Below are 24,844 nucleotides of genomic sequence, written 5' to 3'. Positions count from 1 at the left end.
TTTTGGTCTTGAACTCTGTATGTATTATTAGAATATCGCAGATCTTCAAGATGCAACCTTTTAATTAAATGTGAATAGCAGGATATTGAGAATGATTTAGTGGATTTATACATTTATTTTTTATTTATAAATTAAATTGTAAATGGGTATTTGGTGGGTAGATTTGAAATGTATTGTATTGCACTGCATTTTGTATATTATATGATGATGAATATTTTAACTGTGGGTGTCTGTCCATAAGTTGTGTGCTTCTCGGGATGACCTTTTTGCAGAACAGACTCTGATATTAACAAAAGAAACAATAATGTAATACAAAAGTATGTCTGTCTGGAAATAAATAAATAATAAACAAAGACAATAGTTGCCAGTTCACTTATGTGTGAGTGACAGACAGAAAAGCCTTAATTCGCTTGGGGAGAAATGGTTGGTTCACATGTATGAAACTTGAGAAGACCCCAAACATAACACCATAAAATACCATCTTGTTCCATGTGAGTTCAAACCCCGGCCGAGTCATACTAAAGACTATAAAAATGGGACCCATTACCTCCCTGCTCGGCAGTTAGCATCAAGGGTTGGAATTGGGGGTTAAATCACCAAAAATGATTCTCGGGCGTGGCCACCGCTGCTGCTCACTGCTCCCCTCACCTCCCAGGGGGTGATCAAGGGTGATGGGTCAAATGCAGAGAATAATTTCACCACACCTAGTGTGTGTGTGACAATCATTGGTACTTTAACTTTTTAACTTATGAATTGCCTTAAAACAACAAACTCTCATTGTTGTAATGCTTTATTTTATTTATTTTTTTATTTACGCTTTTTTGCCTTCGTTCCAATCTCAACCATAAAGCACCCACATAGGATTTATTGCAACTTTCAATCTTTTAAGTAATTTTTGATTAATCAATCTTCTTGTTGTTCATTTTGTGGTGAGTTTGGTCCGTTTTACATAATTAAAAAGTCACACATCAATTAGTTTGTAATTAACAAAGCCTAACCAAGTCTTCATTGTGCCCGATCATGAACTAATGGCACAATCATCTTAACTTTAAATACACGACACACGAATGAATGAATTCATACTTACTCAACAGCCATACATGTCACACTAAGGGTGGCAGTATGAACAATGCCAACACTGTCATAAACCTGTGCCATATAGTGAAATCCCACTTAACAACAACAACAAACACATTTTGGAAGAATATTTGCACCGCAACACAACATAAACACTACAGAACAAATTCCCCAAAATTCCCTGCAGCACCAACTCTTCCGGGACACTACAATATAAACAAACACTATTCGTGGATCTACACCTAACATCCACTGTAATGATACCACGTACAATAACATATCTTGTCGATACTACTATGATTACATCGATATTTTTTAACATCACAAAATCTTCTTTCGTTTTTTTTTTATAAACTCAGTAAATATGTCCCTGGACACATGAGGACTTTGAATATGACCAATGTATCGGATCGTAAAGTATCAAACAACAGAAGAATAAGTGATTATTATTATATTTTAACAGAAGTGTAGATAGAACATATTTAAACAGAAAATAAGCAGATATTAACAGTAAATGAACAAGTAGATTAATAATTCATTTTCTACCACTTGTCCTTAATAATGTTGACAAAATAATAGAATGATAAATGACACAATATGTTACTGCATATGTCAGCAGACTAATTAGGAATCTTTGTTTGTTTACTTACTACTAAAAGACAAGTTGTCTTGTATGTTCACTATTTTATTTAAGGACAAACTTGCAATAAGTGTCAGGCTTGCCCCTGACAGTTTGGTTGTGTTTTAGTTTTTCCTCTGTGTGTGTAGTATTTCCTGTCAGCGCTCTTGTTTTGGTTCTGTTTCCTGTTTGTCTCCCTGAGTGCTGCGTCCCCTCAGCTGTGGCTGATTGGCACCTGGCCACACCTGGTGTCAATCAGCCAGCTGCTATTTAAACCTGCCTTCCCCTCCAGTCAGGGCTGGATTATTGTCATTGTCGCTAATACTTGTTGTCACTACTACCTGTCATAATAATTGTTGTTGTAGCTCTGTCTACTTTTGTTCACTCTGCTCTTGTCATAGTTCCTTCGTGTCACAGTAAGTGTTTTTGTTTCTTGTCGACAGTTAGCTTTTGTGCTATTTTAGTTCATAGCCAAGTTTGTTCTCCGCCTTGTGCGCGCCTTTTGTTTGTACCCTTTTGTTTGTTTTTTTGCCATAGTGTTTAATTAAATCATGTTTTTTCGCTCAATGCCTGCCGTCATCTCTGCATCTTGGGGTTCGTCACCAACAAACTCTGACAATAAAACATATGTTTGATGTACCCTAAGATTTGTTTGTTAAAACAAAGCCAATAATGAAATTTTTTTGTGGTCCCCTTTATTTAGAAAAGTGCCGAAAAGTACTGAAATACTTTTGGTACCGGTACCAAAATATTGGTATCGGGACAACACTAATACACACACACACACCGAGCATCCACTGGCAGAAATGTAGATCGGCGCCTATGCTCTCAACCCTCGTACAGAAGTGAACTGTGTCATGATACCGCCACCATTGATTGATTGATTGATTGATTGATTGAGACTTTTATTAGTAGTACAGTACAGTAAATATTCCGTACAATTGACCACTGAATGGTAACACCCGAATACGTTTTCCAACTTGTTTAAGTCGGGGTCCACTCACTAACCCAACACTTAAAATAGACATTTAATGACAAAAAAAAAAATGGATGTCGAACCGCAGAATGGCCAGAAAAGAGTAAAAAACCTACTCATGTTGGTAGATTTCCCAACTTTTGCAAGATTATATATAAAACTTTGTCGCTAACCAATTCCACGTATACGCCAGAAGAAGAGCTCCTGCAGCTCCCACTCTTATCGCCATATAAAAAGTTGATTTAAAGCTAATCCATGCGCCCTGCCCAGTGGGAATATTCCTTCCATCCTGCAGAGTGCAGACAGGGAGCCAGCCTGCGGTGAGGAGGGGCGAGACGGGCGGAGTTGAAGATGGTGTTTGATTCAATATTAATGCAGTTTGAGTCGCAACAGGGGGGGACACACACCGAGTGGCTGTTGCACAAAAGTAAACATTTTGTGTTCAAAAATGAGGGGTTTGAAAAGATTGTGGAGGACGTGCATGGAGGAGGATTTGTGTAGAGAAAGAATGGAGGGGGGGACGCAGGGAGTGTTGTGAATGGAAGAGAAAAGCAAGATATTGACCGACTTTGCTGTAGGAACTGGACGGGAAGGGGGGCTCTCTGTTGGGACTGAGGTCAGACTATCCCCCACTACCCACCCCGAGCAGGTCTACAGTCTGCTACTTCAAACACGGCCCACTCTATTGGGCTCTGAGAGGGTATTTATAACCCAAGCCAACCTTCCACCCCACCCCCTAAACACAAACACTTGAGACCGGCTCCTCTTCCCATACACGGAGCCTATTTCAAAACACTTTTACACGAGGGAGCAGGGGGGGGAGAAGAAGGCCGAGGGGATTAATAGTTAATAGAGTGGTGCATTGTGGGTTTGTTTCTGGTAAGAGGCAGACAGGTGTAGCAGTGCAGTGAATGGAAGGTTAAGGCGCCTCGCCACCTCCGCAGCCACCATCCTCCTCTGCCGGCCGGGGATCGAAATCCGCCGGCGTGTCCCGCTCAGCTCGCCCCCCCCGCCCCTGTCCCGCGAAAAGGGAGAAATTTTAGAAAGAGGGGAGAAAGGAAAGATGGCGTCCACCTGCTGCTGCTGCCCGCATTGTCTGAAAGCTGCCTTCGATCATGTCCAGCTCTCGTGCTGCATGGTGTGTTTAGAGACAGAATTTGTACAACTTGTATGCAGGCTGCAGTGTGTGTGTATGTGTGTGTGGGGGGGGGGGTTGTGAATGTGCTGAATTGGCTGGAGTCAAGCAGTGCGCTGTGTGTCTAATTACAGTGGAACAGAGCCCATTGATCAGCCATTGCAGTCCAATCTGTTTACTACAGATGTCTAACCTGCACACGGGCTCATCCATCATATTCACATTTCACATCAGCACTGCAGCTTCAAGAAGGGTGTGTGTGTGTGCGCGTGTGTGTGTTTTTATAAGTGTTTGTACACACAGAGAGTGTATAATTGTATATGATAGGGATGGTTTATGACAAAAAAAATCTGGTTTGGTTGACCTGACACAGTTCGGTGTTGTTCCCATCAAGTTTTTTCCTTTTTTTCTTTGTTTTAGTAATCAGTTTAAAACACAGGTGTCAAACTCAAGGCGCGGGGCCCAGATTTGGCCCGCCGCGTCATTTCATATGGCCCGCAAAAGCCTGGAAACAATATTTGTGAATAAAGTAATCGATCTTTTCTTACTAAATGTCATGTCTGTGTGATCATATTTTGTTTTAGTCATGTTCGGACTCTTTGTGCACTTTTGTTTGTTTTGTCACCATAGCAACCCATTAGTTTGCACCTGTCATGTCACGCACCTGTTTCACGTTTTGAGTCACGCACCAGTTTTCACTGATGATGTCACTGCTATTTAAAGGGGAACATTATCACAAGACCTATGTAAGCATCAATATATATCTTGATGTTGCAGAAAAAAGACCATATATTTTTTTAACCGATTTTCGAACTCTAAATGGGTAAATTTTGGTGAATTAAACGCCTTTCTATTATTCACTCTCGGAGCGATGACGTCACAAAGTGACGTCACATCGGGATGCAATCCGCCATTTTCTCAAACACATTACAAACACCGAGTCAAATCAGCTCTGTTATTTTCCGTTTTTTCGACTGTTTTCCGTACCTTGGAGACATCATGCCTCGTCGGTGTGTTGTCGGAGGGTGTAACAACACGAACAGGGACGGATTCAAGTTGGACCAGTGGCCCAAAGATGCGAAAGTGGCAAGAAATTGGATGTTTGTTCCGCACACTTTACCGACGAAAGCTATGCTACGACAGAGATGGCAAGAACGTGTGGATATCCTGCGACACTCAAAGCAGATGCATTTCCAACTGGACTGGACAGATCAGCTTTCAGGAAAAGAGCGCGGATGAGGGTATGTCTACAGAATATATTAATTGATGAAAACTGGGCTGTCTGCACTCTCAAAGTGCATGTTGTTGCCAAATGTATTTCATATGCTGTAAACCTAGTTCATAGTTGTTAGTTTCCTTTAATGCCAAACAAACACATACCAATCGTTGGTTAGAAGGCGATCGCCAAATTCGTCCTCGCTTTCTCCTGTGTCGCTGGCTGTCGTGTCGTTTTCGTCGGTTTCGCTTGCATACGGTTCAAACCGATATGGCTCAATAGTTTCAGTTTCTTCTTCAATTTCGTTTTCGCTACCTCCCTCCACACTACAACCATCCGTTTCAATACATGCGTAATCTGTTGAATCGCTTAAGCCGCTGAAATCCGAGTCTGAATCCGAGCTAATGTCGCTATAACTTGCTGTTCTATCCGCCATGTTTGTTTGTATTGGCATCACTGTGTGACGTCACAGGAAAATGGACGGGTGTATATAACAATGGTTAAAATCAGGCACTTTTAAGCTTTTTGTAGGGATATTGCGTGATGAGTAAAATTTTGAAAAAAACTTTGAAAAATAAAATAAGCCATTGGGAACTGATTTTTAATGGTTTTAACCCTTCTGAAATTGTGATAATGTTCCCCTTTAAGCCGGTCTGTTTCTGTTGGTTGTCCTGGTGACATTATCCTATCTATCCATGCTACTTCTGACCCCTCTGCTACCTCTGTTTGTTTCATGTTACCATAGTTCCATGCCAAGTAAGTTTTTGTTTATTGTTCATAGTTTCTGCCTTTGTGCAAGTTTTGTTTCATTAGTCAAGTTTGTTCTACGCCATTGTGCGCGCCTTTTGTTTGCTTCCTTTTTTGTAGTTAGTGTTTAAAATCAAAGATGTCACTACCTTCACGCCATGTCCAGCCCAAGTTCACTTGCATGTCGGGAAAACAACCACTCCATAGTCCACGTCCTGACACTAAATGTATTTGGGGGTTTTTCTATTATGACAGAACAAAAATACATGTACTGCATGCAATCGCAAATCTTTTAAACTTTAATGTAATCTAATATTGCAACAAATATTTGATCATACATTTCTCAAAAAATTTATTGTCAAAATAAAAATGAATGCATAAATATCTGCATGACTTATGATTTCAAAGCAAGTTATCCATCAAAGTGTTCAATGTGAAAATCCCTATAGATTTTTACGGTAAAAAAAAAAACCTGGTAACTCAGTCACCAGAATTTTAGCGGAAAATTACATTGTACCGTTTTTCCATATGCTGTAAAAACTACCGTAAATTGTACGGTAAAATTATGACGACTGAGCTGCCAGGTTTTTGGGCCGTAAAATATACAGATTTTTTTTTACAGTGTACCTAAAAATATCCATATATATATATATATATATATATATGTATATATATATATATATATATATATATATATATATATATATATATATATATATATATATATATATATATATATATATACATATTAGGTCAGGAAAAAACACAGAGGCTGTTTGATCCCTACAGATGCTAGTTCATCCCTACAAGCCTGTTCCGCAGGTTTTCCTGCTCTTCAGGGGATTTTATCAAATCCCCTGAAGACCAGGGAAACCTGCGAAAGAGATTTTATAAATAAAGTCCCCTGAAGACCAGGGAAACATGCGAAACAGGCTTGTAGGGATGAAATAGCCTCTGTGTTTTTTCATGACCTAACATATGTTCCGCTCTATCCCGGTATTGAGCACTGTATAACAGATAAACCACAGAAACCTCGACTATATATATGTATATATATATATATATATTAATTAGCACATTTTCCTCCAGATTTTTACCAACCTTCGTGGCCTCGTCTTAGGCAATTGTGTATTAATATCATGAGGCAAATTCTTATACATTAAAGCAGGGGTCCTCAAGTACAAATCTTGAAGGTCCACAAATGTTTTTTTTTAAACAGGCTGGGTCCGTTTATTATCGGTCAAGCTTATATAGTAGCAGGAGGTAGGTAGTTTAACATTTTCTTAAAATTAACAAAAATAAAATAAATATCCAATAAAATACATGAAATATTTTCTTTGAAACAAAAATAAATAAGAACTTTGAAAAAATGTGTCCTCTGCATTTGACCCATCCCTTGATCACCCCCTGGGAGGTGAGGGGAGCAGTGGGCAGCAGTGGCGCTGCGCCCGGGAATCATTTTTGGTGATTTAACCCCCAATTCCAAGCCTTGATGCTGAGTGCCAAGCAGGGAAGAATGCTGGTATGAGCTTTTAAACATAACCCGTTAACTGCTGCCAATCAAATGGTGAATAAGATACTCTTTAGGGGGTTCATATGTTTGTAAATCTGACTGTGATGAAGTCAGTGCCTCACCAGCCATCAACCTCACCGCACGTTACTGCTCTGTTGCTATTTGTTGTTGTGTCATAGATTTAACAAAAATCTTGCTTGATGTTTCATATGACTTTTTCAGCCTCGTGATTTCTTTTTTTTTCTTAGCTCTGAATCATGAGGAAATGTCTCTTCAAATTCGCGGTGCTCTTTCAGATAGTGACGTTTCAGATTTTCACTTTTCACCAGAGCAACAGTACTGTTGCATATTAGACACATTGATCTGGTACTTGCAGTAGGTAGGATGAAACATATTGCTCTGTCCATTCTTCCTTGAAACGTCGGTTTTCCCTGTCCACCTTTCTTTTACCAGCCTGAGCCAACTTGGAGCATGCCATTGTGATTTGATTCACATTCAGTGACTGACGAGTGAACAGTTAGCGAAGTAGCGATACGAGACAACTGTGTGCCTGCAGCGAAAGGTTCCATGCACTGTGCACTGCACATGTGTATGACCCAGGTGGTAACAGCCTATCAGGGTGTCGTTGTGATAGAGATGACAACCCATACCCCGGAATTAGGCAATCAGAGTGGCGTTCTCTCGCTCTCACTCCGTCTCTCTCTCTGAGAGAGAGAGAGAGAGAGAGAGAGAGAGAGAGAGAGAGAGAGACGGAGTGAGTGAGACACGAGAAGTGTAAACGAAACGTGGAGATATTTGATTACAAACAACGAAGAACGTTGACTTGCGCTAGCGATAACTCACAGATGAATACAATTATTATATTTTTTTATAATAATTATAATTATAATAATTATAATCTGTGGTGGGCTCTCCTATTTCTGGGGCTGAGGTTGCCGAGGTAGTTAAAAAGCTCCTCGGTGGCAAGGCCCCGGGGGTGGATGAGATCCGCCCGGAGTTCCTTAAGGCTCTGGATGTTGTGGGGCTGTCTTGGTTGACAAGACTCTGCAACATCGCATGGACATCGGGGGCGGTACCTCTGGATTGGCAGACCGGGGTGGTGGTTCCTCTCTTTAAGAAGGGGAACCGGAGGGTGTGTTCCAACTATCGTGGGATCACACTCCTCAGCCTTCCCGGTAAGGTCTATTCAGGTGTACTGGAGAGGAGGCTACGCCGGATAGTCGAACCTCGGATTCAGGAGGAACAGTGTGGTTTTCGTCCTGGTCGTGGAACTGTGGACCAGCTCTATACTCTCGGCAGGGTCCTTGAGGGTGCATGGGAGTTTGCCCAACCAGTCTACATGTGCTTTGTGGACTTGGAGAAGGCATTCGACCGTGTACCCCGGGAAATCCTGTGGGGAGTGCTCAGAGAGTATGGGGTAACGGACTGTCTTATTGTGGCGGTTCGCTCCCTGTATAATCAGTGTCAGAGCTTGGTCCGCATTGCCGGCAGTAAGTCGGACACGTTTCCAGTGAGGGTTGGACTCCGCCAAGGCTGCCCTTTGTCACCGATTCTGTTCATAACCTTTATGGACAGAATTTCTAGGCGCAGTCAGGGCGTTGAGGGTATCTGGTTTGGTGGCTGCAGGATTAGGTCTCTGCTATTTGCAGATGATGTGGTCCTGATGGCTTCCTCCGGCCAAGATCTTCAGCTCTCACTGGATCGGTTCGCAGCCGAGTGTGAAGCGACTGGGATGGGAATCAGCACCTCCAAGTCCGAGTCCATGGTTCTCTCCCGGAAAAGGGTGGAGTGCCATCTCCGGGTTGGGGAGGAGATCTTGCCCCAAGTGGAGGAGTTCAAGTACCTCGGAGTCTTGTTCACGAGTGGGGGAAGAGTGGATCGTGAGATCGAGAGGCGGATCTGTGCGGCGTCATCAGTAATGCGGACGCTGTATCGATCCGTTGTGGTGAAGAAGGAGCTGAGCCGGAAGGCAAAGCTCTCGATTTACCGGTCGATCTACGTTCCCATCCTCACCTATGGTCATGAGCTTTGGGTCATGACCGAAAGGACAAGATCACGGGTACAAGCGGCCGAAATGAGTTTCCTCCGCCGGGTGGCGGGGCTCTCCCTTAGAGATAGGGTGAGAAGCTCTGTCATTCGAGGGGAGCTCAAAGTAAAGCCGCTGCTCCTCCACATCGAGAGGAGCCAGATGAGGTGGTTCGGGTATCTGGTCAGGATGCCACCCGAACGCCTCCCTAGGAAGGTGTTTCGGGCACGTCCGACCGGTAGGAGGCCACAGGGAAGACCCAGGACACGCTGGGAAGACTATGTCTCCCGGCTGGCCTGGGAACGCCTCGGGATCCCCCGGGAGGAGCTGGACGAAGTGGCTGGGGAGAGGGAAGTCTGGGCTTCCCTGCTTAAGCTGCTGCCCCCGCTACCCGACCTCGGATAAGCGGAAGTAGATGGATGGATGGATGGATGGATAATTATAATAATTTAAAAAAAAAAAAAAAAAATTAAAAAATGTTTTTTTTATTTTTTTTACTATAATTCGTGCTGGGTCCGGACGGACACGTCGCTGGGTCCGGACATGGACCGCGGTCCGCCTGTTGAGGATCACTGCATTAAAGGTTTCATATTATGATGTTTTTCTACAGTAAAAAACTTCCTTGTGGTCTACATAACATGTAATGGTGGTGTTGCATACATTATATTTTACAGACCATCTTCAAGTCGTTTTCTGACCGTAGCTTCAAATGTGCCGTTTTGTGGGCGGTCTTATTTACATGGCTCTACTTCGAAAGCGTCTTCTCACCGTCAGCCATGTTGTAGTTTTTAGCGCTTCTGTATTGAGTCTACGCACAGAAATAAATTAGAACTATACTACTACTTATAACTACTTTGCAACAGCGGAGGATGCATGTGCATGTACGAGCAAGTCTGCCCCACAACAAGAGGATATAGAACAAGAAGGAAATTATAGACTGCAACAGACCTGTGCAAATTAAGGCCCGAGGTCCGCACGCGGCCCGTTAAGGTTTTCAATCTGGCCCGCCGGACATCCCCAAATATTTTTTTTTAGATCTTTAAGATGGAAACTGTAGCTGCCATTATGATGTGCAGTGATGTTTTCAAATGACCGTAAATCTTGAACTATACAAAGTATTTCAATGGTTGGAATCTATGCTTTTGCAGCAGGTCAGACCAGGCACCAAGCAGTGTGGGTGGGGAGCGTTTCCACAGAGCGTTTCCAGAGTGGCTAGCCTGAAATGCGGGTGTCAGGGACAGACGCGGAAGGAGATTTTTACAAGAAAGTTGTAAAGCTTAGTGATATATCAGATACATCAGATTTTTACCCTTCGCTTTCATATTTTGCTGTGTTTTATTGCATTTTTGTTGTGTTTCGCTTGATTGTAAAATATGTCGATGGGGAGAGGGTGTGACGTTCATATGTTGTCAATATTCAGTGATTTATCCTTCATGGTTAATATTGTTAATCCCCCATTTGTTTATTTTCATGTACATTCAGTAAAAAACATTCTTAATTCCATTGCGTTTTTTCAGGTGGTCTCTCAAAGTGTTTAGCATTCAATCAGACATTATTGTGAGGTTTCGTACTGTGTCCCTAAAAACCAGATATACCCGCCCCCAGACATTTTTTTTCTGTAAATTTGGCCCCCCGAGTCAAAATAATTGCCCAGACCTGGACTACAATGTCGGACTACAATGGCAGACTCACACAAAGCTCTTTGGGTAAATATTTACCATATACGGGGAATATTCGCTGACGTAGCGAGCAAGAAAAATGTAACTAGCTACTCAAATTTCAAAACAGCTTGTTCGGACCAAGTATGAAGGAAGGCAAGATTGTTTTATAAATATCCCCGCCATGCCTCCATGGTTTGATTTCAAAATTTGGGGGCTTATGGGGATCCCAAATACACAAAAACAAGTAAAAAAAAAAAAAGTTGCTTTTGCATAATAGGATCACTTTAATATTCATATATAGTCACTGTTAAAGTGTAGGAGCCTTATGATTTCCACGTATGGACTTGGCCAATAAAAGCGGAATCTATACTAAAAAACACAGAATTTGAAGTAATGTGAGTGAAACGCTAAAGAAATATTTGTCTGGGGAAATCGTGTTTACGGGCACCTTCTCTCAAACAACCGCTCTGACCAAAACTAAACTTTTCACTCAGCTCCACGGAGCCATGCCATTTTCAGGTGAGCTACCTGCCTGCCTCAGACCTCACAGCAGCCAACTCAAACACAAATATGTGACAAAAAATTACAAAATTACCCTGTTTCTGAAAAGAGCCGAACAGTTCCCTAGTTACTTAAATGTGTCAAGTAATATGCTTTTTTACAACTTTTATGATTACGTATAGTCCAAAACCACAGGAAAACATTGTGGTAATGCTCGTCAACAGTTGTCAATGTGACCACCAAGTCCAGGGATTGTAGAATATTTAACATCTTCATTATTAAGTTAATGATAACTTGACAGCTCATTGCAATAATAACTGATGCATCCTGGCATGTGCGTTTTTTCAAATTAAAAGCATGTAAATTGAAAGCATTATTAGGTTGCAACATCAATATGCTTTGACTTGAAATGCAGAGCAACATTTTCCAATGATTTATTGTATCAATAAATGTAAGGATTTTTTGTTTTCATTTAATTCAAGGGTCAAAGCTTTAGGAGCGATGTTTAAGTCTTATCTCATAAGTAGAGATGTCCGATAATATCGGCCTGCCGATATAATCGGCCGATAAATGCGTTAAAATGTAATATCGGAAATGATCGGTATCGTTTTTTTTATTATCGGTATCGTTTTTTTTTTTGTTTTTTGTTTTTTTATTATTATTAAATGACCCCGAAGGGAATAAGCGGTAGAAAATGGACGGATGGACGGAACATAAAAAAACACAATATACACTTACAATTAGTGCACCAACCCAAAAAACCTTCCTCCCCCATTTACACTCATTCACACTCATTCAAACAAAAGGGTTGTTTCTTTCTGTTATTAATATTCTGGTTGCTACATTACAGAGGTGGGACCAAGTCATTGTTTTGCAAGTCACAAGTAAGTCTCAAGTCTTTGCCCTCAAGTCCGAGTCAAGTCCCGAGTCAAGACCGGCAAGCCCCGAGTCAAGTCTAAAGTCAAGACTGGAAAGTCTCAAGTCAAGTCCTAAGTCCTGCATTTTGAGTTTCGAGTCCTTTCAAGTCCTTTTAACCACAGACTAATATATTAACACAGATTGTGTATGCTTTTCAAACGCTGTATTTATTTATTAAAACAAGTGCATGTTAAATTGCAGGAAAGAAAATTGTACTGACATTGCACTTTATAATAGCACTATTAACCAGTCATTTTAAACATTAACTCATTCCTTTACAGAACAAACACATTGAAAAATAAAGTGCAAATGTACTTATTTGTACAAAAGTGTTAACATTGAAAAAACATGACATATACGTGAACATAACAAAAAAGTTGTACTTTTTATATGTCAGGGCCCTATGCTGCATTGCATTTGCAAAAGACCAAATTAGCCAAGAGTCTGTCAGTCATGTGTGCACGATGGGGGCGTAGTATGATGCCACCATGGCTGAAAACTCGCTCCACTGGAGCACTGGAGGCAGGCACTGCCAAGACTCTCATGGCCACTCGGAACAGTGAAGGAAGAGTCTTCATGTTCAATGCCCAGAACAAAAGGGGGGAGAGAGTTGTTTTGGGTTGGTGCACTACTTGTAAGTGTATCTTGTGTTTTTTATGTTGATTTAATTAAAAATTAAAAATAAAAAAAATAAAATTCTTGTGCGGCCCGATACCAATCGATCCATGGACCAGTACCGGGCCGCGGCCCGGTGGTTGGGGACCACTGAGGTAAACAACCAACAGTATGTCAGAAAGCTAGCTAAAACGGTACACATATTCATAATATAGTATACATTTTAACTGACCTTTATTTTACTATTTTTGTCTTTTTTTAGGTGGCTAAAATACGCGGTGCTGCTGACCGCCGTCTACGTTACGTGTGATATACTGACTAATGTAACCCTGCTTAAAAAAAATCACTGAACAAAAAGTATGAATAAGGTAGTGAACTGCAACAGATTCCCGTGTTTGCAATAACGTTATAACGTTAGCAGTGAGTTTACAGCCTCACTGATTTAACTACACAGCAAATAAAAGTCACGTTACTTAGCCAATAAACGTTATCTTACATTCAAAACTTACCGTTCTTTGTGCAACTTCAAATGCCGGACGAAGTTGGAAGTTGTTGCCTCTCCATCAGTAATTTTCGAACCGCATGTGTTGCATACTGCAAACCGTTTTGTGTTGACCACCTCATAATTTTTATACCCAAACAAAATTATTTTAGGTATCATTTTTTTGTTCACTGGCGTGTGGTTTGGACATGTCTTCTTCGTTGGTTGTCCTGCAATTTGATTGGATGAATGCTGTGTGATGAAAACAAAGTAGATCTAATTTGATTGGCTGTTGTACTGAGACCACACCAGCTGACACACGCAACGCAAGTACACAATGAAAAATACGGAGCGCTCCCGAATAACTTTTTCATCATTGGGTTTTGGGGAAAGTAGCAAGTCATGTCAAGTCATGTCAATTCAAAAGGCTCAAGTCCAAGTGAAGTCACAAGTCATTGATGTTAAAGTCTAAGTCGAGTTGCAAGTCTTTTTACATTTTGTCAAGTCGAGTCTAAAGTCATCAAATTCATGACTCGAGTCTGACTCGAGTCCAAGTCATGTGACTCGAGTCCACACCTCTGCTACATTATATATCAATATATATCAATACAGTCTGCAAGGGATACAGTCCGTAAGCACACATGATTGTGCGTGCTGCTGGTCCACTAATAGTACTAACCTTTAACAGTTAATTTGACTCATTTTCATTAATTACTCGTTTCTATGTAACTGTTTTTATATTTTTTTACTTTCTTTTCTATTCAAGATTTTTTTTTAAATTTAATTATCTTATTTTATTTTATTTTTATTTTTTTTAATGTACCTTATCTTCACCATACCTGGTTGTCCAAATTAGGCATAATAATGTGTTAATTCCACAACTGTATATATCGGTTGATATCCGTATCGGTTGATATTGGTATCGGTAATTAAAGAGTTGGACAATATCGGAATATCCGATATCGGCAAAAAGCCATCATCGGACATCCCTACTCATAAGGTATTTTTGTACATAAATAGGACAACAATGTACACCGGACCGAAACGAAAACTGTGTGAACCGTTCCACCCTAAAGTATATACGGTGGAATCTCGATTTACGAACTTAATTTGTTCTTGAACATGGTTCGTAAACGGAGAATTCCTATGTTGAAGCAGAGTTCCCCATAAGAATCAATATGAACCTGAATAATTGGTTCTAGCCTCGACAAAAGTCCCTATTTTAGTAAAAAGCTGCACACTTTGAAGACACTTATATATATATATATATATATATATATATATATATATATATATATATATATATATATATATATATATATATATATATATATATATATATATACATACATACATACATACATACTGTACACATACACATACATACATACTGTACATATACATATATATATACACATACTGTATATATATATACAAATATATATATATATATACACACACACACACACTATATATATACATGCATGTATATCAAACTAATGTAACAAGGGAGTAATGGCTCAACAATCTGTTTTTTATACAAAAAACACAACTTTACAGCAAGCTTAAATGTCAACATGCACACACACACACACACAAGTCTTGTTTGTGCGCTCCAATATGTTAACCACCATGTTGCTGAAATAAAAACAAAAAAAGGAAAATAATTTTACCTTGTGTCGGCTAATATTTGTGGCATTGTTGAGCACTCTGGGAGTTTCAGAGTGATAAACAAACAGTGGCTTCACGTAGTCACCGCTAGTGTTAGCACAAACAAGCAGTGTGAGGCGATCCTTTATTGGCTTGTGTCCTGGTAGTGCCTTCTTCTTTTCTGTGATAAAGGTCCGCTAAATCGAGGTTCCGCTGTATTTATTAGGGGTGTACCGATCAATCGGACGGATCAGTATGGGCCAATTGTTGTGAAAAAGCATGTGATTGCCATTGCTGACTAATGCAGATCACAAACATTGATCCCCTCTGGCTGACATTATTTATTTTTAGTCCTCTGACTGACAAGTGGCTAGCAGCTAACTATGTGTCTCCGTACACAGCTATTAATAATCACCTCTATTACCGCAAATTAACTGCATTTCTTCGTATCTTAAGTATCAATATCAAGTATTATCACTGGAGGACAAGGTTAAACATGTTACACACCGAGAGCAAGCCAGGAGCAGACATGCTAAAAACTAAGCAACACCAATAAATACATTATTAGTAAAGTTTAAGAAGTGTAGATGGAACCGCAGAAAGTAAGCAGATATTAACAGGAAATTAACAAGTAGATTAATAAGAGTCTAGAGCAGTGGTTCTTAACCTGGGTTCGATCGAACCCTAGGGGTTCGGTGAGGGGTTCGGTGGAAGTCAAAACACACCCGACTCATCGTGTAAATAAAAACTTCTCCCTATCGGCGTATTATGGATACGGCAACAGCAGAAGTCACACTGATTTGCAGGTGTGTCATTTGTGTTGGTTTTGTTCTTTGAACAAGGTGATGTTCATGCATGGTTCATGTTGTGCACCAGTAAAAAAAACATGGTAACACTTTAGTATGGAGAACATATTCACCATTAATTAGTTGCTTATAAACATGCAAATTAGTAACATATTGGCTCTTAACTAGTCATTATTAAGTACTTATTAATGCCTCATTCGGCATGGCCTTGTTATAACCCTAACCCCCTAACCCTCTAACCCTAACCCAAACCAAATAACTCTAAATTAAGTCTTTGTTACTTAGAATATGTTCCCCATACTAAAGTGTTACCAAAAACATATAACTTTGTCTTGAATTTGAAAAAAAACATTGTATTTTTAACTAAAGAAGGGTTCGGTGAATGTGCATATGAAACTGGTGGGGTTCGGTACCTCCAACAAGGTTAAGAACCACTGGTCTAGAGAGAGAATAGTATACCAACAATGTCAGCATAGTCACAGTCAGTACACAACACGTAAGAGGATCCATAAATTGGTGGTGCCGATACCAAGGGTAGTATCGGTATATAAACGATACTAGAGTGATTAGGATGGAATTTTTATTTTCTCAAACTACTTTGTTTTTGTTGTTTTTATTAACGGTTACAAACTCAGGAAGACTTAAAAAACCAAATAATTAAAATTAGAAGTAGATTGAGTGGTAGTTTTGGCTTTTGTTTAGTTATTATGTTGTCGCGTGGGCGTCACATCTTTATGCGGGATCGTTCTTCCAGATGCAACACGGACACTCCGGACGAAAACGTGAAGGTAGGATGTGATTTATTAATCATAAATAATACACCGTGCCAAAAAGACAGAAACAAACAAAAGAAAAGCGTGCCGAACGCACGGGAAGCTAAGGCAACAATTTAGCACAGGAATCGAGAACGTAACAATAGCATACCGCAAACAAGGAAGCCAGACCGAGTGTGGCGAGCAACGTGAATAAATAGCTCTCTGATTAGTGCTCAACAGCAGGTGAACGTGCCGAACACTAATCAGAGGAAGGTGAAACTAATTCGTACCCATGGTAACCAAAACAAACCCCCGAAGTGCACAAAACAACTAAGGAAGGCCAAAACTAACAGAACACAACTAAACAAAACATGATCCGACCACAGATCATGACATATGTACTATGGACTTTGAATTGATCAAAGAATTGTATGTAATAAAAGAGAATAATGATCTAGTTTAAATAGTGTATTGGTATTGTCAAACTGACAATAACTGGTCACCATAAATACATTTAAAAATGTACAGTGAAATACATGTGATCGGTATCGGTATTGGTATCGGCTTCTTTACCTTAACCACCGATGGGTACCTCAAAGGCAGCGTGGGTTGTTCACGGTCAGTGATCAGGTTTATGAATACGTCAGTGCAAAGATGAGTGAGGAGACTCCGACTGGTGTGCTCGCTGGTAAATTCCACTTCAAAAATAAACCCTGACGGTTCTTTAGATGGGCAGCACGGTGGTACAGGGGTTAGTGCACGTGCCTCACAATACGAGGTCCTGAGTAGTCCTGAGTTCAATCCCGGGTTTGGGATCTTTCTGTGTGGAGTTTGCATGTTCTCCCCGTGACTGCGTGGGTTCCCTCCGGGTACTCCGGCTTCCTCCCACCTCCAAAGACATGCACCTGGGGATAGGTTGATTGGCAACACTAAATGGGCCCTAGTGTGTGAATGTGAGCGTGAATGTTGTCTGTCTATCTGTGTTGGCCCTGCGATGAGGTGGCGACCTGTCCAGGGTGTACCCCGCCTTCCGCCCGAATGCAGCTGAGATAGGCTCCAGCACCCTGATGGTTCTTTAGATAAAACTGTTTTGAGCCAATAAATGCATTCTATTCAAGTAAAGCATTTGTTTTTTTTCTTCCTGTATGACATTATGACAATAAAAATATTAGTGTCTTTTTTCAAGTTATTTTTAATTAAGTGAAGAAGTATTACAGTGGTTAATCGTGATTAGTCCAAAATCCCAAATGTGATTAATCGGAATGAAAAATGTAGTCGTTTGAGAGCATGTATGCCAATCAAAACAATCTCAAGCAATGTTGCTTTTGCTGTATCCATACCTTTATTTCTACATTATACCCTTTTCTCGGTTTTTACTTACCTATTAGTTTACCTCTAATCTTTTTCTTTATTTGTAGTTTGTATTATTTATTTTTTTTAACACTTCTTGTTTCTTTTTCTTCCATCTTTTTTCGTTGCTTTCATCACTGCATAAGCTGTCTGTCTACGGTATTGTTATACATCTGTTTTTCATTTAAGTTTATGCCTGTATTATCTACAGCAGTGGTTCTCAACCTTTTTTCAGTGATGTACCCCCTGTGAATTCTTTTTTAATTCAAGTACCCCCTAATCAGAGAAAAGCATTTTTGGTTGAAAAAAAGAGATAAAGAAGTAAAATACAGCACTATGTCATCAGTTTCTGATTTGTTAAATTGTATAACAGTGCAAAATATTGCTCATTTGTAATGGTCTTTCTTAAACTATTTGGAAAAAAAGATAGGTTTTTATTTATATTTATAAAGGATTTTTGAATTGTTGCTATTTTTAGAATATTTAAAAAAAATCTCACGTACCCCTTGGCATACCTTCAAGTACCCCCAGGGGTACGCGTACCCCCATTTGAGAACCACTGATCTACAGTGCATCCGAAAAGTATTCACAGCGCTATACTTTTTCCACATTTTGTTATGTTACAGCCTTATTCCAAAATGGAATACATTCATTGTTGTCCTCAAAATTCTACCATAATAAGAATGTGAAAGTTTTTATTTATTTTTTTAATTTGGAAATGTATTACAATTTCTTTTTTAAAGTTAAAAAAAAATGACATCGACATACGTATTTACAGCCTCTGCTCAATACAACATCATGCTGGTGGGGGTGTTTTTTCAGCAGTAAGAACTGAGAGACTAGCCAGTATAGAGGGAAAGGTGAATGCAACAATGTACTGAGACATCCTGGATGAAAACTAACACTTCCCGTCCAACCTGATGGAGTTTGAGAGATGCTGCAAAGAGGAATGGGCGAAACTGCCCAAAGATAGGTGTGCCAAGCTTGTGGCATTGTATTAAAAAAGGACCAAATTTAATAAATGTGCAAAATAAATAAATAAAAACTCACATTGCCATTCTGAGGAATTGTGTCTAGAATTTTGAGGATTAAAATTAATTTATTCCATTTTGAAATAAGGCTTTAACAACAAAATGAGGAAAAAGTGAAGGGCTGTAAATACTTTCCGTATGCACTGTATATTATGTTCTGTTTATGCATTAATTATGCAATGTTTGTTAGTGAAGGTGCCAGGCACTTAGGGTATTTTTATCATACAGCCGCTTCCTATTTATTACCCGACAGTGTTTGTCAACTTCTACACATTATATTCCTCTGAAAAAAAACATCCACACAAACCTTCTCAACTTTGAATGAAATAAGTTTATTTCGGTCATATAATAAACCATCAACCATTAACCGTTTTGTGTGACCAGTTTAAGAGTACAGACTATACATATTTAACAATCATACACATTTACACACAAAAGGAAAAGAAAAGAAAAGAAAAGAAAAAGCATGACCGAAAAAGGAATAGCCTGAAGCTAAAGCTTATATTTGCCTATCCTAAACCTTCACTGAAAAAAAGATTACCTGGAACATCAACGTTAAAAAAAAAAATCAAAATCAATGGGATGAAAGTAATTGTTACTATATTTGATAATTTTCAATTATTTCACCTTTCAATGTTTTCTTAAACCTTAACAAAGAAGTACATGTCTTCAGCTCATCAATGAGCTTGTTCCACCATTTAACTCCTAAAACTGAAATACATTTGAATTTAATATTAGTTCTTGCTTTACCTATTTCAAAAATCAATATCCCCCGTAAATTATAGTTTTCTCCTCCTAATTGAAATAACCCAATAACTTTAATATTACACATCTTAATCCTTTTATTTTATTGTTGAAAAATTGGTGAACATGTACGTGAAGTAAAACACACTATCAATAACTGTTAAGACACGAAAAAGTGGTATAAAATAGAATTAAATAATTATTCCCACTCCTTTTCGGACATTTTAAATTGTGAAACTGTAGACATGTGATGTACATGAGCATTGTACACATGTTACAAAAAAAACTAATATTTTCCATAACCATGCTATATTCCAAGGGCTTCACGGTGGCAGAGGGGTTAGTGCATCTGCCTCACAATACGAAGGTCCTGAGTAGTCTTGGGTTCAATCCCGGGCTCGGGATCTTTCTGTGTGGAGTTTGCATGTCCTCCCCGTGACTGCGTGGGTTCCCTCCGGGTACTCCGGCTTCCTCCCACCTCCAAAGACATGCACCTGGGGATAAGTTGATTGGCAACACTAAAATTGGCCCTAGTGTGTGAATGTGAGTGTGAATGTTGTCTGTCTATCTGTGTTGGCCCTGCGATGAGGTGGCGACTTGTCCAGGGTGTACCCCGCCTTCCGCCCGATTGTAGCTGAGATAGGCTCCAGCGCCCCCCGCGACCCCAAAGGGAATAAGCGGTAGAAAATGGATGGATGGATGGATGCTATATTCCTTATTCCTGACCTGTGAGAAAACACATGAAGTGAACCAACTCATCGTGCATTTAAGGGGTGCTTCTTCCCACTCCTTTTTTCGGACATGTTGAATTGTGCAAGTGTAAACATGTGACGTTCATTCATGTAACTTGTTATAGGCGTGTCAGAAACAATTGAGATCATCACCATGACTATACAAAGCAGAATGCTCACCATATTTGCATAGATTTACTGGTAAAAAAAAAAATTCTATACGCATGTCAATACCAGCGGCAATGCTTGGTATGGTATGGTATGGTATGGTTGATACCACAATTATAGTTGGGATATCAGAAGAAAAAACACCACACATCACAAACAACCCTGTTTGTGATGTGTGGTGTTTTTTCTGAAACATTTTTCACCAAAAGGGGCCAAAGCGAAAATGTGATAATGGGCCCTGGGCCAAACTCAGTGATTTTAATTGTGAATCACAACTGGCCTAAATGTACATAATAGTGTTTTTAATTAGCCCATACCATTCATTCTTAGTTATGTAAAACGATTTATTTACTATTTCAATTTAACTTAGATGTATTTTGGTGCGTGTTTTGGATCAAAATGATTTCATGAGAAAGAAATTGTTCAATTAGTATTATTTTAGTATAAAAATACATACGCAAATCGATCCCAGTTTTTTTGCCCTGCAAGACGAGTGTATGGTAACAATGTAGTGTTGTCCCGATACCAATATTTTGGTACCGGTACCAAAATTATTTCGGTACATTAAACATATGTTTCTTATTGCAAGTTTGTCTTTCAATAAAATAGTGAACATACAAGACAACTTGTCTTTTAGTAGTAAGTAAGCAAACAAAGGCTCCTAATTTAGTCTGCTGACATATGCAGTAACATATTGTGTCATTTTCCATTCTATTATTTTGTCAACATTATTAAGGACAAGTGGTAAAAAAAATGAATTATTAATCTACTTGTTCAATTACTGTTAATATCTGCTTACTTTCTCTTTTAACATGTTCTATCTACACTTCTGTTAAAATGTAATAATCACTTATTCTTCTGTTGTTTGATACTTTACATTAGTTTTGAATGATACCACAAATTTGGGTATCAATCCGATACCAAGTCTTTACAGGATCATACATTGGTCATATTCACAATCCTCATGTGTCCAGGGACAAATTTCCTGAGTTTATAAACATAATGTAAATTTTTTTTTAAACAAAAAATGCTAAAAAAATATTGACATAATCATAGTAGTATCGACTAGATACGCTACTGTACTTGGTATCCTTACAGTGGATGTTAGGTATAGATCCACCAATGGTGTTTGTTTACATTTTGACGCCGGTGAGCTACGGTGTGTAGTGAAGCATGTTTAGTTATTCCTCGTCCTGCAGGGATGATACTTGTAAGAAACGTACTTTATTTGTCGCCATGGAGGCGGGGATTAGTGATTTAGAAGTAGCTAAAACACTGCCGACTGGGGCTAGACTTTAGCCGCCAGCTAGCTAGCCATGTCTTAAAGCACCTCTTCCGGTGGGCATTTCAGTGTTGTAGCTTCACCTTTACCGTTTATCGGACCGGTACTTTTCAGAGGCGGTATATTACCAAATGTGATTTATTAGTATTGTCGTACTATCCTAATACCGGTATGTCGTACAACCCTATAACAATGTGGAAGCAAATTTGCTATTCTTATTCTTATAGGTGATGTGGCAGGAAAGGGCCAGGATACGTTTGCAGTAAAATTTCATATGAAGCTTCTTGTCACTTGTTGATTGATATTTTACAATTTATTCAATCTATTACGCAAAGCGCGTGATTTGCGTGCACTGTAAAAAAATTAAATCCTATTTTTATGTTTAATTTACTCTAAATTTCTACTGTAATTTTTCAATTTTTTTTTTAATAGTTTATAAAACTGTAGAATTGAAGGCATTATCTGTAAATAAATAATCCGCCTGTTATTTTAAGTAATATTCCAGTAATGACAAACTATGTATATTTCTAATTTTTTTTACAGAAAAATACCAAAATTAATTATACATAGCATTTTCTGTTTTCTTACATTACTTTCAAATTCATGTAAAATTACAGTAATTATCTTTCATTAAATATGTAGCTTGTTGTATAAAAGTCTATGTCCATACTAACAATCTAACACAGGGGTGTCAAACTCAAATACAGAGTGGGCCAAAATTTAAAACTGAAAAAAGCCGCGGGCCAAGGTTGAACAAATTAACCTTTTAATAGGGACTCAAACAAGTTTTGCATTGAATATTGAACAAGCAAGGCTTGTGTAACTTTATAGTGACATGCAAAATCGAGTTTCAAATAATAATAATAATAATTAAAAAATATAAAAACCGGAAGAGTTAGTGCTGCAAAGATTTCTGGGTATTTGTTCTGTTGTGTTTATGTTGTGTTACGGTGCGGATGTTCTCCCGAAATGTGTTTGTCATTCTTGTTTGGTGTGGATTCACAGTGTGGCGTATATTTCTAACAGTGTTAAAGTTTTTTATTCGGTTACCCTCAGTGTAACCTGTATTGCTGATGATGAAGTATGCCTTGCATTCAATTGTGTGTGCGTGCAGAAGCCGCACATGTTATGTGACTGGGCCAGCACTCGTTGCGCTGGCTGAAAAGCAGACGTGACGATTTTTGGGAGGGGCGCTGAAGTTTGGAAGACTCCCGGGAGGGTTGGCAAGTATTAGAATTAGCGGTGAATGCGGTGCTACCGCGGCACGGTCAAATTTGGTCCGCGGGCCAGAGTTTGACACCCATGCTGTAGAATAAAGGTAGTTTTCTGCAGAACTGTTTGCATCGTCACTTTATTGAAGGTGATTGATCTTAACAATACAGAAAAAATCTGTAAAATAATGGTATTTTTCTGCGGAACTGCCAGCATTGTCACTTCATTAAAGGTGTTTGATCGTAATAATTTGGAAAAACTCTGTAGAATAAAGGTATTTTTTTGCAGAACTGTTTGCATCGTCATATTAAAGGTGCTTGATCTTAATAATTTAGTAAAAATCTGTAAAATTACGATATTTTTCCGCAAAACGTTTCATGAAAATTTCGGTAAATATAATGTTTTTGATCATTATTTGGTTTACAATGTTTTATTTTAATTTTATGGTTTTCGTTTGGCAGCCGTAGCTGCCAGTAGATGACCGTTTTTTTACAGTGTGTATGTAAGTGCGGCTATGGATGGATAGCATCTTGTTAGCCATCAATGATTGTGTGAGCTAGAAAGAGGTGATACATATGAATATGTATCACATTTGGGAAGCTGCCCTTTGGCGGGCCAAACGGAACGACTCAGATTGCCAGATTTGGCACACAGGCCCTACTTTGGGCACCCTTGGTATTGCTTGGATTTTACTCTAATTAAATATGCGTGGTGGTCAAGCTCGCTCTGTTCTCAATGGGTACTAGGCGCCATTTAGCTTTTCTCGAAGAAAAAATTGTGTCGTGATTTGTTGGTGGTGAACCCCAAGATGCAGAGATGGCAGGCGTGTTGCAGGAAAATATGACTTTAATAAGACAACCGGAGACAGGATAACAGGAACCAGGATGACAGAAGACAGCAAACAATTCTCCAGCACTAACTGGAGGGCGGGGCAGGTATAAATAGCAGCCAGCTGATTGACACCAGGTGTGGCCAGGCTGCCAATCAGCAGCAGGTGAAGGGAAACAGCGCTCAGGGAGATAAGCAAGAAAATAAGAGCTTTGAACGAAAATATAAACACCAACCCCAGGAAAACACAACCAATGTTTGAATGTGACAGATGGACACCCTTCGCTTGTGTTGTTTTCGGCTGTACGAATCGTTCAAATCGCGACAAGAATAAACAATTTGTCAGTGTTAATCAAAAAGGGTGGAATAGTGCAAGATTTCACGAGAAGATCATGCAGTTCACACTCCAGTCCAAGGTACCAGAGTCGAAGAATGCAGGAGTTTGCAGTGATCACTTCGTTAAAGGTTTGTTTGATATACTTTTAACATTTATTATTTCTCATTTAAGTACTATCTTGATATTACTTGTATTTCCTAAACACGTTTGCTACGAGTGTTTGGAAAAGCACCAACTTGGCGTGTCCAAATAAAGGAAAGCAAATGTAAGCAAAACCTAGAAGAGTTAAGTTTTTAACAAAGGCAGCAATCGTAAATGAAGCTTTCAGCATATACACAATGTTGACATCTATTGTTATATTTTGATAAAGACGGGAAAAAACACGTGTACTCATAAACGGCGCATACAACAACAACAAACATGGCTGTAGACGCTAAGTTAAACCATGAAATGCAATCTTACCCG

At 39.3% G+C, this 24,844-nt stretch overlaps 1 protein-coding gene and 1 long non-coding RNA gene across 3 annotated transcripts in view; one reads left to right on the top strand and one right to left on the bottom strand.

The window, feature by feature from the left end:
* The window catches only part of onecut3a (one cut homeobox 3a), a 61,706-nt gene that overhangs the window by 11,510 nt on the left and 25,352 nt on the right, over window positions 1-24,844 (bottom strand). The window lies entirely within an intron of this gene.
* The window catches only part of LOC133617742 (uncharacterized), a 122,712-nt gene continuing 122,070 nt past the window's right edge, over window positions 24,203-24,844 (top strand). The window contains exon 1 of the long non-coding RNA XR_009817064.1: window positions 24,203-24,507. This is a non-coding gene — a long non-coding RNA (uncharacterized lncRNA). The remainder of the gene's footprint in view (window positions 24,508-24,844) is intronic.

The sequence above is a fragment of the Nerophis lumbriciformis genome, linkage group LG18 (assembly GCF_033978685.3).
Source record: "Nerophis lumbriciformis linkage group LG18, RoL_Nlum_v2.1, whole genome shotgun sequence".
Lineage (NCBI taxonomy): Eukaryota > Metazoa > Chordata > Actinopteri > Syngnathiformes > Syngnathidae > Nerophis > Nerophis lumbriciformis.
The sequence above is the reverse complement of the archived record's forward strand: the minus strand, read 5'-3'. Positions and strand labels throughout refer to the sequence as shown.